At 43.8% G+C, this 19365-nt stretch overlaps 1 long non-coding RNA gene across 1 annotated transcript in view; it reads left to right on the top strand.

Moving 5' to 3' along the window:
* Nucleotides 1–19365, top strand: part of LOC136587145 (uncharacterized) — an 89552-nt gene that overhangs the window by 21267 nt on the left and 48920 nt on the right. The window contains exon 2 of the long non-coding RNA XR_010787427.1: nucleotides 5329–5455. This is a non-coding gene — a long non-coding RNA (uncharacterized lncRNA). The remainder of the gene's footprint in view (nucleotides 1–5328; nucleotides 5456–19365) is intronic.

Here is a 19365-nt window from a genome sequence, read left to right as displayed (position 1 = left end):
GTTTCCACTCTGGAGAATCAGAGTTACCATGCATTACATAGTTTTCATTCATTTCAATGGGAGCCATGCAATTCCACATTTCTCCTGCAGAGGCACTGCAGGGGAACTGTCTGTCTAGACACTAGCGGATTGCTGGGGGTGAGATAAGTCAGATACACTGTGCTTAACTGATTGCTATGCTGGTTTGTATTCAAAAAGGTTTTGTCTTCAGTCCTTTAAAGGGGTTGTCTCGAGGAAGCAGTGAATTTTTTTTTTCCCAGTCCCCCTTATTAAGCATACATTACTAAGCCCCCCTGTAAATGACTTTTCTAGCTGGTTTGTACTTACAGTTCCAGCAACTTATAAAAATTTTCCCAAGATGGCCGCCGGCTCTTTTTCCGTCGCTTGCTGCAGCCCGACGTGCTCGCTCCCGAGACGCTACTAGCTGTGTCTCCCTGACAACCAGACGCCCCGCAGCCGCCGACCGGACCCCTGGATTGAACGCGGCCGACCACGGCACACAGTCACCCACCGCCAGGCAGCAGGTAACCGGCGCTAGACCCCTGACAACAGACGAAGGCCCCCCCGGCCCAGCGGCAGCCCCCCCCCGGCCCAGCGGCAGCCCCCCCGGCCCAGCGGCAGCCCCCCCCGGCCCAGCGGCAGCCCCCCCCCGGCCCAGCGGCAGACCCCCCGGCCCAGCGGCAGACCCCCGGCCCAGCGGCAGCCCCCCCGGCTCAGCGGCAGCCCCCCTGGCCCATCACTTACCTGGGCGGCAGGACGGCAGGACAGCTGGGCGGCTTCTCGGGGCGGCTGGGCGGCTTCTCGGGACAGCTGGGCGGCTCAAGTTTCTGCACCTTCCTCTAAGAGAGGATGGTACAGAATGGCCGCTCCAGCGCGCTCCCGAGAAGTGACAGCTCGTCTGCGCATGCGCAGAAGAGCTGTAGTGGCTAGCAGGCTGAAGCGGCTCGTGCTGAGAGCAGAAGACCGGACTGCGCAAGCGCATCTAAAAAAGCAAGCTGCTAGCGAATTTAGACGGAACCATGGAGACGAGGACGCCAGCAACGGAGCAGGTAAGTGAATAACTTCTGTATGGCTCATATTTAATGCACGATGTATATTACAAAGTGCATTAATATGGCCATACAGAAGTGCATAACCCCACTTGATTTCGCGAGACAACCCCTTTAACTTCATTTTATCTTTCAATGTAAATTTTTGTAATTCGATCGATACTGCATTCATAAAGCCTATGTAGTGGTAATTCTTCCGACCTTGCTTTAGAAAAAACATCTGCATAATCTTGGAGGACATCTGGAAGTGGATCAACATCAACTGTGGTGATGTTAACTGACAGCCATTTACTAAAACAAGAATTTCCCCATTTAGAAATGTCCCTAGGTTTCAATTCGACAACAGGGTGATGTAATTTCAACCACGGCATTCCCAGAACAATGTGAGTAGGTAGAGGCTCCTAAGCATATAAGCTTATTATTTCCTCATGAAGTAACCCAATCTTTAGACATACCTCCGGAACAAGGAACGTAATGTATTTTTGAGACAATGGAGACGGATCTATTGCAAATTCTGGCATATGATTTGTAAAAGACACAATTTTAAATCCTGAGTCAGATGCAAACTGAAACTCAATCAGCTTAATACCTGAACCACTATCTAGAAAAACAATGACAAGAATGTTACCATTATCTCTTGTCAATTAAGCCGGGAGGATGAGCTTGGAAGACACTAACCAAGTGATCTGTAGGCTTAGAGGACCATTCTCATTAATCACTAGACCTAACAATTTTTACAACTGCTTGCCTTTGGGTACAGTTGGACAATCACAAGCAAAATTACCATTTTAATCAGATTATAAACATAAAACTTCCTCAAATCGATTCTCCTTGTGTTTCTTCTTTCTCGAAATAGCCTCTACTTGCATGAGCTTCACAGAAGCCTCAGTGGAAAACAAGATAGACAAAGTGGAGAGCTCAAAAAACCCTTCTCACAGCTCTCTCCAGAATACGATGAGCAATTGTAATAACCAATGCTATAGCTTCTTCCAGAGTACCAGGTGTCAAATATTGGACCATCATATCCTTCATTTTACTTGCAAACCTGTAACAAAACTGACTTCCTTAGAGCGGCATTGCTCCCCTAAGTATTGTTTCACCAATAAAACTCAATGAGTAATCTTCTACTGGACGTTTTCCTTACCGAAGGGTTTGAGCCTTAGTCTCAGCTAGGGCAAATCAATCCAGATCGTCATACAAACTACTTAATGCCAAGAAAAACAAATCTAAACTGGACTTGCTGCTTAGTTTCCACCACCTGTAAAGTCAAAGCTTGTAATTGTTTGGCCAACAATTGGATTAGATCCAATACACCTAGCTTAATTTTTATTACGCCAATAAGTCTTTCACATCTGTCAAACCCATCGGCAGAAACAGCAATAAATTCTGGGATAAAGTGCAGAGACATGCTGAAGGACATATAAAGCACAGGGAATAACTAAGTTGCTAGAAGTGCACACCTAAACAGTGGACAGTGGTAAAAGTGAAAACAACACTTGAGTTCATTCCTTAAATGACCCCTAACTTACCTGCTAGTAGAGTGGAGCACCCACATCAAAAAGGGCGACCCTGCAGCCGAAAACTGGTTTGTTTCCCTAACATGCCCGTAGGTAATATATAGAGAGGTAAAGGAATTCAAAAGAACTGGGCGAGACAGAGAAATGCTAACAAATAAAAACAAAGCGAGAACCCAAACAGACAGTAAAAATCTGAAGTCCAAAAACAAAAGCGCAAGACAAGTTATCCAAAGCTCCAAGGTAAACACACAACACCACAAAATAAGATCAGAATACTAAGGGATAACAAGAGTATTACCATCACCCTCTACTTAGAGAAGTCAGAAAAAATACCTTAAACAAGCTACTGATAGGTTGGCTTGGATGATGGCCAGCCCAGCCAGCCAATGAGATAGAAGGGTGAGGTTTCGTTCTCGTCATCCTGCTCAGAATGACACTGTGTAAATGCTGGCAGGTGCATCACATGGTGCTGATGTTGTGGTGTCACACCTGATGTATACTTGCTTTCAGAACCAAGCAGCAAGACAATCACAGAAAATGGCCATATACTTACTGACTAAGTAAGTAAGTATATGGAGATTCCCTAGCCTACCATCAAGGCAATGGGTCATACCCTTTTCTCTGCTCTCTCTTGAGCCCTATATCTGGGGGGGTTGCTGGGGTTGCTTGCCTGAAATCTAACTACTAGGAAACTAGCTTTATGGCTTGTCTATCTTGAGAACATGCACAGAGTCTAAAAGTGCTTCTACAATTAGGTCAGGAGATTTTGACTCATACTAATGTCATACCTCCATACGAATGACCTCTATGCGAGCAATTTGGACATCTAAAAGTGCTTCTACAATTAGGTCAGGAGAGTTTGACTTATATTAATGTCATACCTCCACACCAATGACCTCTAATGCGAGCACTTTTGGTTGGAACCTAGCACTTTAGCTATTCTTGTCTGCTTAAATGCAATTAATTGGGTCAGGAGATCAGGACATAATTTTATGCCTTATCCCCATATCGATGACCTGAATTCTAACTCGATACGCTAACTATTTTGAGTATCCTATTTGTGCATGACAAGCATTATACCATCTCTCTAGCGCTCAGATATTTGAGAGCAGTGCCCCCCCATATTTTCGGGGACGCTCTACTCTACCTCTATGCGTGTATTGACGGGCATACTTTGAAATAAACACCTCTCGTTATGTACCTACATATATCATCTAGCTATTAACCGCTAGCATACAAGATAAGCTTTCTTGCTTAGAGGTACCTTCTGGCAGGCCCCCAACCCTAAGAGTTACCTTAATGCCCTAATTGAGAGTATAGAACTCTCTTATAATAAGGATATTTATCCTGATCACTACACAAGTTTTGCTGTATTCATCTTAGATACAGCTTTTTATATATTAGTTTGATGTTCTCTCGGGGATTTCTCATTCCCTCTACCTTTGAACCTATGACTCAAGTACTGTATCTCCTGATGATCCAACAAATTAATGGTGAAACGCGTAGAGTATAAGTACTGACCAACTCTAGTACTGATCTGAGTATTTGTACTGGCTTACTCAAGTACTGATCATCATAAGTGAATACCTAGATGGTGATCCTGTCTTGTCGACACCCATAACAAGTCAGGACGCTCAATTGCTGGAGCCTGAGTCCTGATCACTGATAGTGATAGTGTTCCATCACAAGTGAGAGTCCAAATGGTAACCCTGCCTTGTTTATACATAGAATAAACCAGCTCTTTTGGCGCCTATATCGAATTATCATTTGCTTTCTTGAATCCATCTTGGGTAGAGTGTTTTTGTTTGTTATCATAAAACATCTCTTTATCGCTTATCAAGTATTAAATAACTCCAGGTCCTTATCCTCCTATAACGAATCTGTGTCTGGAGGTACTTGGTTGCTGTGTGTTGTCTTTGTAGTGCCCAGTTTATGTTTTTTAATACATTTAATAAAATACGTTTTTAGTGGTAGTCACGTCTGTGAATCGGGCTTACATTTCTTGGTTGACTCTATACTCCCCCCTCTGTGAAGTCATTGTTGTACAGTCAGACTCGTCCAAGCCTTTTGTTGTTAGGGGGATCTCTCTCTAGGAATTTGGTTCCAGTGGTCTCTTATGAATCCTCTGCACCCATTCTGCCTGAGGGGGTGGTGGTATCCGCAGTGTCTTGGGATCTTGTGGAGCTGATCCAGAAGGCACAAGATTTGGCGCCTGCTGGCCTGCCTAAGGGCAGACTTTTTGTTCCACTACATTTGAGGTTTCAGATACTCTCTGAATACATAGTTCTGTTCTGGCAGGTCATTCGAGCAGCAATTTGACTCATAAGTTGATTAGTAGAGATTTTTGGTGGCTGTCTTTAAGAAGTGATGTTTTTTGTTTTGTTTCGGCATGCGAGGTCTGTGCTATAGCCAAATTGCCTTGGCATCTGCCGGCCGAGAAGGTGTTGCCTCTACTGGTACCGGCGAGACCCTGGACTGATCTGTCCATGGATTTCAGAAGAAATGTATCACCAGCAGCACTTTAAAGAATCGCCATTAGGGTAGGACACAGATGCCATGCAACAGCCACTGGATGTGGACCAAGTCCCAGAGATCCAGCAGTGCAAAATTATGGTGGCAGCATCAATAGGTGCAAAAAAAAAGCAAGAATATTTTTTACCCCCATATCAAAAATGATAATACAACGACTTTTCGACCAACAGTTTGGTCTTTATCAAACTCATGAGAGAATAACATTTTCTTGTTTTTTGTTTTTTTTGCAGCTATTGATGCTGCGACCATTATTTTGCATTGCTGTCCAAAGATTTCATCACGAACTTGCCATCCTCCGAGGAAGACACAGTTAAGAGTGTGGCGAATAATAGTCGGTCTGAAGGGGTTAGCTTGCAGGTGAGTGATTTGGTCTGGTTCTCCACAAGGAATATCAAACTTAAGCAAACATCTTTTAAGCTAGTTCCACATTTTATTGGACCTTTTAAGATTACTGAGAGCATTAACCCAGTGTCCTTTAGATTGGAGATTCCCAGGTCACTAAGTCATCACTTTACAAAATGTTAAACCCCAGACTTGGGTTGTCACCGCCTTCCCCAGTGTTGGTTGACGGGAATCTGCAGTTTGAGGTAAGCCGCATCATTAACTCTCGTCGAGTCACGAACTCGCTGCAGTATCTGGTGCATTGGTGGTCGTACAGTCCTGAGGAGAGGATGTGGATTCCAGTGGCTGAGGTCAACGCAGACCATTTAGTTAGGAATTTTCATAAGTGGATCCTGGTAAACCACGACCTAAGGATCCAGAGGCACGTCCTCAGAGGGGAGGTACTTTTGCTGCGTGTGGGTTAAGACAGCATCGTTGTATGTGGCCTTGACGTAGGCCAAGACCTGTCACCTTGTTATGCAGGACAAGGGTTACTGCACCATGTGCAGACTCTGCTGGTGCTGTCTTTCTTTGCTGCATGGACGCATGCTGGGTTAGTCATGTCTGGGAGAACAGTAGAGGTGTGCTTCTCTAATTGCTGTGCTAGTGCTCAGGTGTGGAGTAGTTGTATATTCTCACCCCTCCTTGTGCTCAGTGCTGCTTATTCCGTTCCATTGGGGAGTATTTGGAGTTTGGAGCTCTTCTGTGCTGGGTTTATAGTTACTTGCAGATAAGTTGCTGTGGGTTCCTTTTCAGTTATATTTCTGTTTTCATTTCTGTATTTCTTTGCTGATCAGTTCATTTCTCTGGGGTCCTCTATAGGGACAGTCAGGGCAGAAGATGAAGACCGTGGGAAGCCCCTATCGAGGTGATTACTCTACTTCTAGGCAGGGACTTTTCATTCCCCTGCTAGCTTAGGGCCAGGCTTCCTTCTCCCTGGAGTGGTGTTACTGTTCAGCATAGCGTGTTGTGCATCTATTTTCAGTTGTGTGTATGTTCTCTGAAGCCGTGCTGAGCATAGTACTTTTTGTGTTGCACGGTCTTTTCTTACTGGTTTACGTACTACTGTTGGGGTGCACACTGATCTACAGTGCATAGTAGTATCAACTGCAGTAGTTGTGAATGTCACCCTGCGTCCATGCTGAGCGTGGTACTTGTGAGCCATACAGACGTGACACTGCCCATACAAAAGTGTCAAATTATCTCCTAATGGCTAAATCTAACAGCAGCTACTGTCTATTAATTCCTCTACATATCTCTGCAGAGTTAGACACTACAAATTGCCAACTTCTCCTCAGTAAGCTCCGCTCTATAGGCCTTCAGGATATTGATCTCTCCTGGTTTTCCTTCTCTCTGACTGCTCCATCAGTGTATCTTTTGTCGCCTCAACTTCTCTTATTCCTCTTGCTGTTGGAGTTCCTCGGGGTTCAGTCCATTTAGAGGACTCAGAGCTCTGATTAGCCGAGCGGCTGATCGGAGATGTTGCCACTGGGTGTCGGCTGAAAGAAACAGTCTGTGCCCGCCTGTATGAAAAGAGATTGCCCTCTGCATCAACATTGGGAAGTAGGAGGGGGAGTAGACGTAACTGGATACTGACCGCACCGGGCTTATACAGCTTTATGTATATCACCCCATATATATAAAAGATGGCCAGACTTGTATAGAGAAGAAGCACTGCTACATATTGGGTCACCCCTATTTCCTCATAGATTGTAAGCTCTTGTGGGCAGGACCCTCACTGGTATTGCTCAAACTGTTTATTAGACTATATGTAATGTATGCTTTTGTCTATGTCCCCTGTGATTTGTAAAGTGCTGCAGAATATACCGGCGTTATAGCAATAAAGACTATTATATATAATGTCTTAATTTGTGCTATTAAAAAAAACAATCTGACTTGACCGTCCATCTCTGGCAACTTTTTTTAGCTGTAGCTTTTTGTGAAAAGTCTGATTTATCTGCACATAAAAGAAGAGTCAGATCTTAGGTCATATAAAGATGAGACTTGTTGCTGTAGAATGTGTGTCACTTCTTCATGAGTTACCTCATAGATCATAGGAAAATAAATGTCACAGGAAATATCTGCAATTAATGACCCCATTAACTTTACTGGTTTCTTGTCTGTCTATCCATCTCATATCTATCTATCCCATATCTATCTATCTATCTATCTATCTATCTATCTATCTATCTATCTATCTATCTATCTATCTATCTATCTATCTATCTATCACATAGAAAGAACAAGTGTAGTGGCTCAGTTCCTAGCACTGCTCCTTTCCAGTGTTGGAATCCTCGGTTTAAATCTAAGGATAACAACTAGAGATGAGCGAGCATGCTTGGATAAGGCAGTAAATACTACTAATAATCTTTATTTGTATAGTGCCAACATATTCCGCAGCGCTTACATAGACAGGGGGAATACAGAAAGACAAAAGTACAAAAATTACAGAACCACGGTTACATAGTAATCAGTTGGTGGAAACAATAGGGAAGGGTCCTGCTCCAACGAGCTTACATACTACAAGTAATGGGGTGATACAGAGGGTAAAGGGGCTGGAGATGTGCACAGTATGGCGAGGTGGAGAGTGAGGGATGCTATATACAGACAATGGTCAGACATTTAGCCGTGTGACGGTAGAAACAGTATGACTGCAGGAGCGGTTTATGATGGCTAGCAGGGATTGCAGTCAGTAGGTCAGGGAGCATGTTATCAGGTGGAGTACAGAGAGGTTTGTTTAGGGAATGCGGTATGCCTCCCTGAAGAGGTGCGTTTTTAGAGCACGCCTGAAGTTCTGTGAGCCCTGGATTGCCCGGGTAGCCTTTGGTAGTGCGTTCCAGAGGACCGCTGCTGCTCTGGAGAAGTCTTAGAGGCGGGAATGAGAAGTTCGAATTAAAGGGGCGCTCAGTCTGGTTTCGTTAGCAGAGCGGAGAGCCCGGGCTGGGTGATGGATTGAGATGAGGGAGGTAATATAGGGGGGCGCTGCGCTGTGGAGGGCTTTGTGGATGAAGGTGGCGAGTTTAAATTGAATTCTGTATTTAACGGGCAGCCAGTGCAGTGACTGGCACGGGGCAGAGGAGTCCGAGTAGCGGCTGGACAGGAAGATGAGCCTAGCTGCCACATTCAGGATGGATTGGAGAGGGTAGAGTCTGGTGCAGGGGAGGCAGATCAGCAACGAGTTGCAATAATCGAGCCGTGAGTGGATGTGGGCAACAGTAAGCATTTTTAACGGGTCCACGGTGAGAAAAGAGCGGATTCTTGCAATGTTCTTGCGAGTATCGCTCTTCTCGAGTAACTACATTCTCGTACAAGCAGGCTCGGGGGAGAGTGAGAGAGAGATCTCTCTCTCTCTCCCCCTGGTAACCCCTGCCCCCTCCCCCCCCCCCCCCCCCCCGAGCCTGCTCGGACAAGAATGCAGTTACTCGAGAACAGCGATGCTCGCTCATCTCTAGTAACAACTGAATGGAGTTTTTCAAAGCTCATAATGATGTTGTCTTTGATGGGATTTTAAACTAGGACTCCAGAACTGCCAGACAACAGAGCTAACCACTGAGCGACATTCATTAAGGTGGTGGTGGTGGTACCACCACCACCCTTTAGGGACTTTCCGGAGGGTATGTGAGTGAACCCGATTTTTACTCCCATTGACTTTATTGGGAGTCGGTTCATCCCAGTTCAAATGTTCTTTGAAAATTGGGTTGGGCACTCCTGACCCGGATATTCCAATAATCACTCAATACTAGTCGGAACTAGTTATCTAGCACCATTTTATTTTAAAGGGTACCTATCACCAACTATGAGCACTATAATTTAAGCTATGGTGCTCATAGGGCAAGTTTTCAGAAGCCCGGGGAGGTATTTTTTATATTAACCCACCTCCTGCTTCCCACACTGTCAGCACTGAAGGTCAGCACACGAACTGTGCATCAGACTCCAGGCTGTGTGCATTCACTCCCATTGATCTCTATGGGAAGCCTGCAGCTTTGAGTCCACTGCATGGTTTACAGGCCAACTTTCAGGGCTGATAGAGAAGTACATGGAGGCAGGCAAGAATGAAAAAAAACCCTGCCCTGTGAGCACCATAACCTGGATTATGGTGCTCATAGCCGATGACCGGTTCCCTTTAACTTCTTACAAAAAAGTTATGCTTTAACTATTGTTAATGAATCACCCTTTCCAATTCATATTTACATTTGGTGATTTTGTCATGTAAGCGGCATTACTATACTAGCCTTTCTTGTTTGTTTGCAAAAAAAGTAACAGTGACAAAAAGTGAGCATTCACTTTAAATAACTCTTTGATAAGTCAGCCCCTTAAGTATTTATATTTGTTAGTGAAGTGGAAGTTCCTTCTAATGGCTATAGACTATAATCAGATGTGTGATTGTACCATATATACTGCATATTTATATGTATATTATTATCAGCATATTTGTCTCCTGTCATTTAAAGAAGTGAAACCTAATATAAAAATCAATAATGAAATCTACATCTAAATAAGCCATGAGAGGTGAAAAGAGTTCTTCCCAGCGTGTAATCATCATAGGCACCATCACTGCCAGCTTGGGATAACATCTAAAATGAAAAACTGACAAATGTGCCAATCTCAGCGGCCGCACGCAGAATGATTAGAGTGAAAAAAAGACAAAAAGGAGCAACCACGACACCTGCTGGTGATCATACGGTATTGCAGGAAAATCAATGCTACAGAAATGTCATGAATGCTACCAGGGACATATATGGGTGGTAAATAAATAACAAAAAACGAATAAATCCAGCGCTCAGAGGGTCTGACTAAAAAAGGTGTCTGTAATCCAATAAAATAAGCATATCAGTACTTATTCGAGAGGTGGTGGGGAGGGGGGGGGGGGGGGGGGTCTGATGAGCGTCTGGACTCCCCTGTTATCCAGGAATGCAGTGTGATAAAATCTAGGTTTTCTTAACATCACAATTCCTGATTCAGGAGTCAGTAAAAAAGCAGATTATGACTCCAATGATTTTCAATGGTTTCCTTCCCATCTGCGACGTTTTCTCTGATGCGATGCTGTGAGAACAAGAAATCGCGGCGTGGTCTGTCTTACTTCGATGTATGTTTTTTAAAGTTTCCCATGTTTCCCTACGGAGCTTCCTTTTTATCAGCGTTGGGCTGTGATTTTAACATTAGAAAGTCTTATTGGCTTTTGCAATAAAGAATTGCGCGTCTTTATCGCGGGATTTTTTCGCGGGCAGCAGCAATGTGATGCGAGAATATTCTAAAAAAAAAAAGAACAAAGACGCAATTTTGCCGTGATTTTTTTGCGGCAAAATCCCGATCGCCTGTGTGATACTCGCCTGAGTCAGATGTTTCTATGATTACTGAAGTACATTCTTAAGCATTTCATAAGTTTTGAATACATGTTATTAAGCAATAAAGGATTGTTACAATGTCACAATCTAAGTTAATGATACAAGGTCTCATTAAAAATAATTGTAGCTGATAAAACCCTTTTACATATACAGAAACCATAAACATAACAAGATAACAAGTAGCTTACAAATATCAAATACCTCGAATGAGGTTCTGCCTAAAAAGTAAATGAGCTTATGTAATGTTAACACAAAGTAGAAGAATATAGCCGGGCTCACATGAGTCGGATTATGGCTGCCAGCCTGGCTGGTGACCCTGCGTATGGCACTTTACTGTATTGTGTATGACCGCAAAGACTCACAAGGAGTAATGCGCAGTACAGGGTTTTTTTGTTTCTATTTCCCGCATTGGATACTCACAGCCCATATGCAATTAACATTGCGGATGGGGTGCGGGTATCCAATGTGGGAAATAGTATGGGCTGCGGGTCGGATGCCTCCATTGACACCAATGAAGTCGGTCTGCGCGATTCTATGGCAAAATTAAGCATTCTGCGATTTTTTTATTCACTAGCGGAACATGCAATTTGTATCCACGTGTATGAAAGAAAATTCGAAACTGCATGCCTTTAAATGCCCGCGTTTTGTGGAAACCGCCATTCTAATCCGATCGTGTGAGACCGGTCTAAGGTGGCAAATTTATCCACTTCCCTCAATTAGCAGTATATTTTGCATTGTTCCCAAGCATAATTGCTAATGTACCCTCCAATCTGCAAATGTTGCTAACATATGCAATAAGCTCTGCCATTACAGAAACTCTAGAGATTTTCCAAAATTTTGCAATAAAAGCCTTTGCTGCTACTAGGGCATGGAAGACTATGGTCTTATTGCTAGGGGCTAAACTTGCAACGTCTACATGCAGCAGTGCTGAGGAACAGCTCCATATTACGGTGACTACACGCTATAGTTTTTTTTTTTCACTACGAAATTCGCAGCGTTTTTTTTCTGCAGGGGGTCTATGGGACTTGTAATGTTAAAATCGCGATCGCGCAAAATCGTAATTTACCGCGAAACCGCGATTTTGCGCGATCGCGATTTTAACATTACAAGTCCCATAGACCCCCTGCAGAAAAAAAGCGCTGCGAATTTCGCAGTGAAACAAAACTGTAGTGGGTAGTCACCCTTATTGGAATGCTAAGTATTTTCACGAAGAAAATTAGTTTGGTTCTTAAAGCAGTTAATACTTGGGCAATCCCCCCAAAAATGTAATCCTGTAATTAATCTGTAATCCAAAACCATACATATTCAAATCAAAACATCCAAAACAAAATGAGGAACCTGTTCCCATACTTCATTTTAACGTAAATATACTAATTAGAAAAAAATTATAAATGTTAAAAAAAATAATTGTTTTTTGCTTTTTACCCCCAATAAAACAAAAAAAAAACTAAAAAAAAAAGTCAGTGAAAAAAATATTACAAAATAGCCCTATATGTCACAGGAAAAAAAAAACGCTGCAAAACTAATTTTGGTAGCTGAAGGCAAAAGAATAGGGCAGTGAAAACCACCACATGGGTAAAATCCCTAAAACGTATCTGGTCCTTAAGGGGTTAAACCAGAAATAGCAGAGTCAGGTATGGACATACCTAATATCTGAGATTTGGGGATGTTAAGCTTGTTATAAGAGATGCTGCTAAATTCACTTAGTATTTCTAACACTGCATGCAATTAGGATTCTCGGTTGGTAAGACCTATAATCACGTCGTCCGCAAACAAACCGATTTTGTGTCTTCTTCTCTTATAGTACAGATACATCTTCTGCTTTCCTTTCCCATTCTGCTAAGGGCTCAATAACCACAGTATATAATAAAGGTGATAACGCGCATCCTTGCAGATTGCCATTGGAGATATTTACCCCTTAGGGACAAAGCCTGTTTGCGCCTAAGGCCTTAGTCAGACGGGCGTTTTTTGCCGCGATTTGCGGATCGCATGACGGATGCGCATCCGCAAATCGCGTGACCGGTGCGCGCAAGTCGCCCGCAAATCGCCCGAAAATCTGCTCCTAGCCGCGTTTCATTAGAAACGGGCCGGAGCTGTCCAGCGCATTGCATTCAATGGAGACGGCAATACAGCCGTCTCCATTGAAAGCAATGCGCTGCGGGCGAGCCCGGGATGAATTGTCGGTAAGAGCTTAAATATATAAGCCCTTACCTGCAATTCATCCTAAAATGTGTTAAAATAAAAAAAAATTGCATTCTCACCTTCTGCCTGCAGCTCCGGGCAGCCGTCCTGCAGTGGGTGTGAAGGGGGTGTGAGTCAGACCTGCCCCCTGATTGGCTCAGCGCTGAGCCAATCAGAGGCATGCCTCACTCACACCCATTCATGAATTCATGAATGGATGTGAGTCAGACCTGCCCCTGATTGGCTCAGCGCTGAGAGGCAGCAGTCACTCACCCATTCATGAATTCATGAATGGGTGTGTGAGTGAAACCGGCCTCTGATTGGTCAGGCTGTGACCAATCAGAGCAGATCATTCAGCAGGCGGGGATTTTAAAGCCCCGCCGGCTGAATAGTGCCGAGAAGCAGTTCAGGAGAACTGACAGCGGCCGCGGCTGGACTCCGGCTGCAGCGGAAAGGTGAGTATACAATTTTTTTTTATTTTAACACATTTTAGCATGAATTGCAGGGAAGGGTTTATATATTTAACCCCTTCCCGACAATTAACCCTGCGCACGCCGGCAGCCCATTGCTTTCAATGGAGCGGCTGTATTGCCGCTCCATTGAATTCAATGGGCAAACATCGTTCTTCTCTGCCACAGATGTTCCAGCTGTGGCAGAGAAGAATGATTTGTCTTCTATATGTTCTCAATGGGGTCGGTGCTGCTGCCGCCGGCCCCATTGAGCGCATATACAGAAGCGAACAGGAATCGCAGATTGCAGATAGGTGCGATCTGCGATTTTTTGTTCTATAATTTTTCGGACGAGCGCATAAAAAGCGCTCATGTGTCCGATACCATTGCGAAGCAATGGTTTTAAAAAATCGCCGGACGCATGCGCATGCGCAAATCGCGGCAAAAAACGCCCGTCTGACTAAGCCCTTAGTGACGGAGCCAAATTTTGGAAATCTGACATGTCTCACTTAACATATCATAACTCTGTAAAGGCTTTGCATATCCAAGTGATTCTGGCATTGTTTTTTCGCCACATGTTGTACTTCATTTAGGTGGTAAAAATAGACCCACAGAATTTGCGTATATTTATTAAAAACGCCAAAAATGGGAAAATTTTGAAAAAATTGTCATTTTTTCACATTTTTAACTGTAATATCTCAAATATGTGCAAACATACTGCATACATTTTTGCTAAGATATATATCTCCATCTGTTCACTTTATTCTGAATACACGTTTGAAAAACGTTCATTTTTTTTTTGTTTTTTTTTTAACCATTTAGAAGACGTACAAATTTTACATTAATTATCAACATTTTGAGGAACACTTTATTTTCCGGCACCAAGCCAAGATTGTAAAGGCTCATGAGTGTCAGAATAATAGATAACCCCACAAATGACCCCATTTAAAAAATGACACCCCTTAGTGTATTCACTGAGGAGTGTCAGGAGTATTTTGACCCCACAGTTTCGTTTCAGGAATTAATGCAATTTAGAGTAGAAAAAATAAAATTTCATATTTTTGCAAATGCGTAATTTTTAACACAGGATTTCTTTCTAGAATGCACATGAAAATGAGGATTTACACCTCAAAATGCATACCCCCGTATGTCCTGTGTTCAGAAATATACCCATTGTGGCCCTAATCTTCTGTCCGTATGCACAACGGGGCCAAAACCGAAAGGAGCAGCCGGTGGCTTTCAGAACAGACATTTTGCTTGAAGGCGTTTTAGGCAACATTGCTCACTTGTAGAGCCCTCGAGTGGCCAAAACGCGGAGGACCCCCACAAATGACCTCATTTTGAAAAAAAATAAACCTCTTAGAGCATTAATCTAGGGGTGTACTGCATATTTTGACCCAACAGTTTTTGAATGAATCAAAGCAAAGTAAAAAATTAAGATTTTTGTGTGATTTTAAAAACAGTTTTTTTTTAACAGCAGACATATGAATGGAGGCTTTCACCCAAAAATGGATACCCTGTTTGTCTTGTGTTCAGATGCATACCTATTGTGGCCCTAATCTTCTGTCCGTATGCACAACGGGGCCCTAACTGGAGGGAGCAGCGGGTGGTTTTCAGAACAGACATTTTGGTTGAAGGTGTTTCAGGCCCCATTTTCCACTTGTAGAGCCCTTGAGCGGCCAAAACAACAGAGAACCCTCACAAATGACCCCATTTTAAAAACTACACCCCTTAACGCATTAATCTAGGGGTGTACTGCGTATTTTGACTTCACCGTTTTTAAATGAATCGAAGCAAAGCAGAAGGAAAAAATTACGATTTTTATTTTTTTGGCAATTATGTCATTTTAAAAAAAGGTTTTTTTGGACAGCACATATATGAATGAAGACTTTCACCCCAAAATGTATACCCCCATTTGTCCCGTGTTCAGAAACATACCCATTGTGGCCCTAATTTTCTGTCTGGATGCACAACGGGGCCCAAACTGAACGGAGCGTCAAACTTCAACTGTCTTTTGACTTTTAAGTGATCGCCATTATCCATTGGATAATGGCGATCACGTAACCGAAGACCACTCACCGCGGCCCCCCGGTGACATCTCCAAGCTCTTGGCTACCTTTAATAGCCAGGAGCAAGGAGATTTTAAATTTCCTCTTGCCCTCCCCAACTTCTGCGCTTGCATCCGCCATTTTGGCGACGGGCGCATGCGCCAAAACTGGGGGATGGTCCACGGATAAGGATCCCGTCAGGGAACATCGCCGGTGGCCTTATTTAAGTAATTTCACCTCCCCTCACGGATCCGATCCGTGACAGGAAGTGAAAATTGAGCTTTTTTTACTTTTACATGATCACCGTTATCCATTGGATAACGGCGATCACGTGACTGGGAAAAGCATACCATGGCACCCCATGAAATCTCCAGGGTCTTGGCTACATTTAGTAGCCAGGTGCGGCGAGATTTTAAATTACCCCGCCAATCTGCGGCTTTTGCGCCTGCGTCCGCCATTTTGACGACGGACGCATGTGCAGTAGCTGGGCAAGGTCCGCGGATAAATCTGGGGGCTTTAGGTACCTAATTTCATCTCCCCTCATGGATATGATCCATGAGGGGAGATGAAACAAACTTTTTTTCTTTTTTATTTTACACTTTTTAACTTTTTTTTAACTTTTACATGATCGCTGCTATCCATTGGATAGCAGCGATCATGTGACCGGGAACCGCATACAGCGGCTCCCAGTGACAGCTCCCTGCTCTCAGCTACTCATATTAGCCAGGAGTAGGGAGTTTTTAAATTTCCTGGGCCTCCCAGCTCTCTGCGCATGAGCGTGACGTAATGCATCTGGCGCGCATGCGCAGACAGCAGCGGCAGGGCCGGGGAGAAGACTGAAGATGCCGGACGGTGCAGAGGACCGGGTGTGAGTACTCTCTGCTCCCCTTATGTATCCGATCCGTAAATGGGGCTTAAACTTCACTTTTTTTTTACAGCCCATTGACTTTAACGCGATCGCCGGCATCCAGTGGATACCGGCGATTGCGTGACCGGGGGTGGGGTCCCGTGGCCCTGGATGACAGCTCCATGCTGTCAGCTACCTCCGGTAACCGGCAGTCTGGAGCTATCACGTCCTGAGCCTGCAGGGCTTTCATTCATAGAGGATGTATATTTCTACGTCCTCAAGGAATAAAGCCCAGCAGGCCAGGATGTAGAAACACTATGGGGCCGACACTAAGCGGTTAATGCTCTAGAGGTGTCTCCTGAAGTTAGTACAGCAGCAGATGGGAGTATAATGCCATAAGTGAGTGCTATACTACTCTAGAAATTTGACCAGAATTTCACTTAGATATCCCCAATGGACTCATTGAACTAGTCAAATGCCTTCTCTGCATCGATGGAAAGAAGCAAAGGAGTTCAAGTTTTTTCACTACAGTTAATAATGTTTACTAATCTATGGCTACTGTTAACCGAGTACCTACCCTTAACAATTCAACCTGATCTTGAGAAACTAAAGTGGGTAAAATATCCACCATCTTCAAGGCTAAAAGCTTTGAATGTATTTTAAAGTCTGTGTTAAGTAATGATATACCATTTTTTCTTAGAAAGTAAGGCCTACCCCAAAAGTAAGTCTAACCCTGGTTTTCGTGAGAGGCTTGAAATATAAGCCCTCCCCGAAATTAAGCCCTAGCTGAAGTACATGAAAAAAAAACATCAATACTCACCTGGCCTGTGACGTCTGAGTCCCTCACGATGGTCCCCAGTGCAGCAGCAAGCTGCCATGTCCTCCGCGCTGAGATATCTTCTTCTTTCTGGTGACGGCCTTTAAATACCCCACCTCCAGCAAAGTGATCGCTGTAATTGGATCGAGCGCCAGCCAATCAGAGCTGGCGCTCGATCATTCACAACCATTCCGTGAATGACATCACTGAATGGCTGTGATTGGTTTATCGAGCACCATCACTGATTGGCTGGTGCTTGACCCAATCGCATCGCTCACTTTGCTGGAGAGACCAGGAGCACAAGGCACCCAGACGCCACAGACCAGGTGACTAAAATACCTGTAGTTGATGTAACTGATCTTGGAGGTTACATATCATATCTGATCTAGATGGGCAGTATTTTGCTTTGCTAAATGACTCAAGGGAATAATATTATTTGAGAGATGTAATCTTAACTTGTTCTTCTCTCTCCTAAACTTTATGAGCTTACCATACTGTGGGTGACTGTATTTCTGGCGTGCAATTGTTATGAAAAAAATCAAGAAGTAATAAAGCTGTTTTGTTCAAGTATTTAGAGGAATGCAAAAATGAATTGTTCAGTTTCCAAGGAAATGTATGGGGGCTATTATATGTGTCAGAAATAAATATAGAGATTGGCGCGAGATTGGACCAAGTAATTACACCAATTTTAGAAGTTACTTCAACAGATTGCGCTGGCCAGCAAAAAAAAAAAATTGAAATGTTTCCTTAACTTCATGAGTCACATCTTACTCATTTTGAGGTGCAAAAAAAACAAATATGACAAAGAAAAAATTTTGACTTATCCTGGTCCCCTACCTTCATACCAAAATAATGATGATAGGTAGTCTTCACAAGAGGCCACTAACTGATATAATTTATGTCTTTGACGTTGCCAAAGTGGCTGCAGATAGATCAGTAAACATGGAAATGGCTTTAAATCTGTCTGGAAGGTTTTGTACATTCCTAGCCACTAGCATCAGTTTATCTTTAAAATGGTAGACATGTAAACTGGTGATGACATCTCTTGGAGTTGATGCAGGCAGAGATTCAGGTTTTTGCATTCGGTGTACCCTGTCTTTTAACAGATCAATTTGAGGCATATTTGGAAGGACCACAAGAAAGAAATTGTAAGATATTCTACAAGCTGCTCTGCTTTAACAGTTTTAGGTACGCTGTGGAATCGCGAGATCAGACTTTTAAATCTGCCACTTTCAATTTCAGTGCTCCTACCTCATGCTCTTTAGGAATTAGGAAGATGGAATAATCCATCTGCAGTGCCACCTATTGGATGGCAGCATTCCTGCAACCCAATGTCTGACCGTTTATACAGTAACAAAGATTGGGAATTGGAAACCAATCAGAATCCATATACAGACAGCTGTTTTGGGGTGTTTGCCCCTCATCAGTGTGCAGTAGGAGTCGGGTTTATCTAGTGAGAGGCCTGTGACGTGAGTCAGGAGGGGTATTGTCTCTTTTTGAGAAGAGCAACTAGAAAGTGAGCGAGGAGACTTATAAGGCCATGCATGCTCCTCTGGAAAATATACGCAAATTAGGAAAATGGAACACTTCTGCATCGCCACCTATTGGATGACAGCATTCCTGCAAATCAATATCCGACACTTTCTACAGGTCTTTTTGAAGTGATGCTCTCAACTCTAGCAACATAGCTTTAAGAGATTCCTCAAACACTGGTGCAGCACCCCGTAGGGTGACTCTGGTCTCGGTGCATATGTTGAGGAGCTGGGAGGGTAAAGTGGTCACTTGTTACAATGGCACTCACCAGGCTCCCTCCCAGAGGGACACACGTAGCCTCAGCCAGAGCAGCGCTGGGCCTCTTCCGGACACCCCTAGGAGAGGGATGGCCAATAAACATAGGAACAGGATATAAGGTTGTCACGGGTGACGCCACTGTTCCGTTACCCACCAGAATGACCCTCGGAGGTAAATAAATAAAGGACCCACAGGCAGTATTAAAGTACCTCAGGTCCCTGGGAATGTCCGGCAGTCTAAGTTATCTGACAGGAACCACTCCTGGCAGGGGAACTCTCGAGAGGAGGATAGGGGTAGGGTCACTCCACAGACACACACGTAGGTCAGTACCTCTGCACGGTGATCTCGACCTTTTCTGGACAGGCTCACTCTCAATCTCTCTCTCTTACTTCTCTTGCTCTCTCTCCT

This window comes from Eleutherodactylus coqui, chromosome 12 (genome assembly GCF_035609145.1).
Source record: "Eleutherodactylus coqui strain aEleCoq1 chromosome 12, aEleCoq1.hap1, whole genome shotgun sequence".
Classification (NCBI taxonomy): Eukaryota; Metazoa; Chordata; class Amphibia; order Anura; family Eleutherodactylidae; genus Eleutherodactylus; species Eleutherodactylus coqui.
Note: the sequence above shows the minus strand (reverse complement) of the source record. Positions and strands in the feature narration are given on the sequence as shown.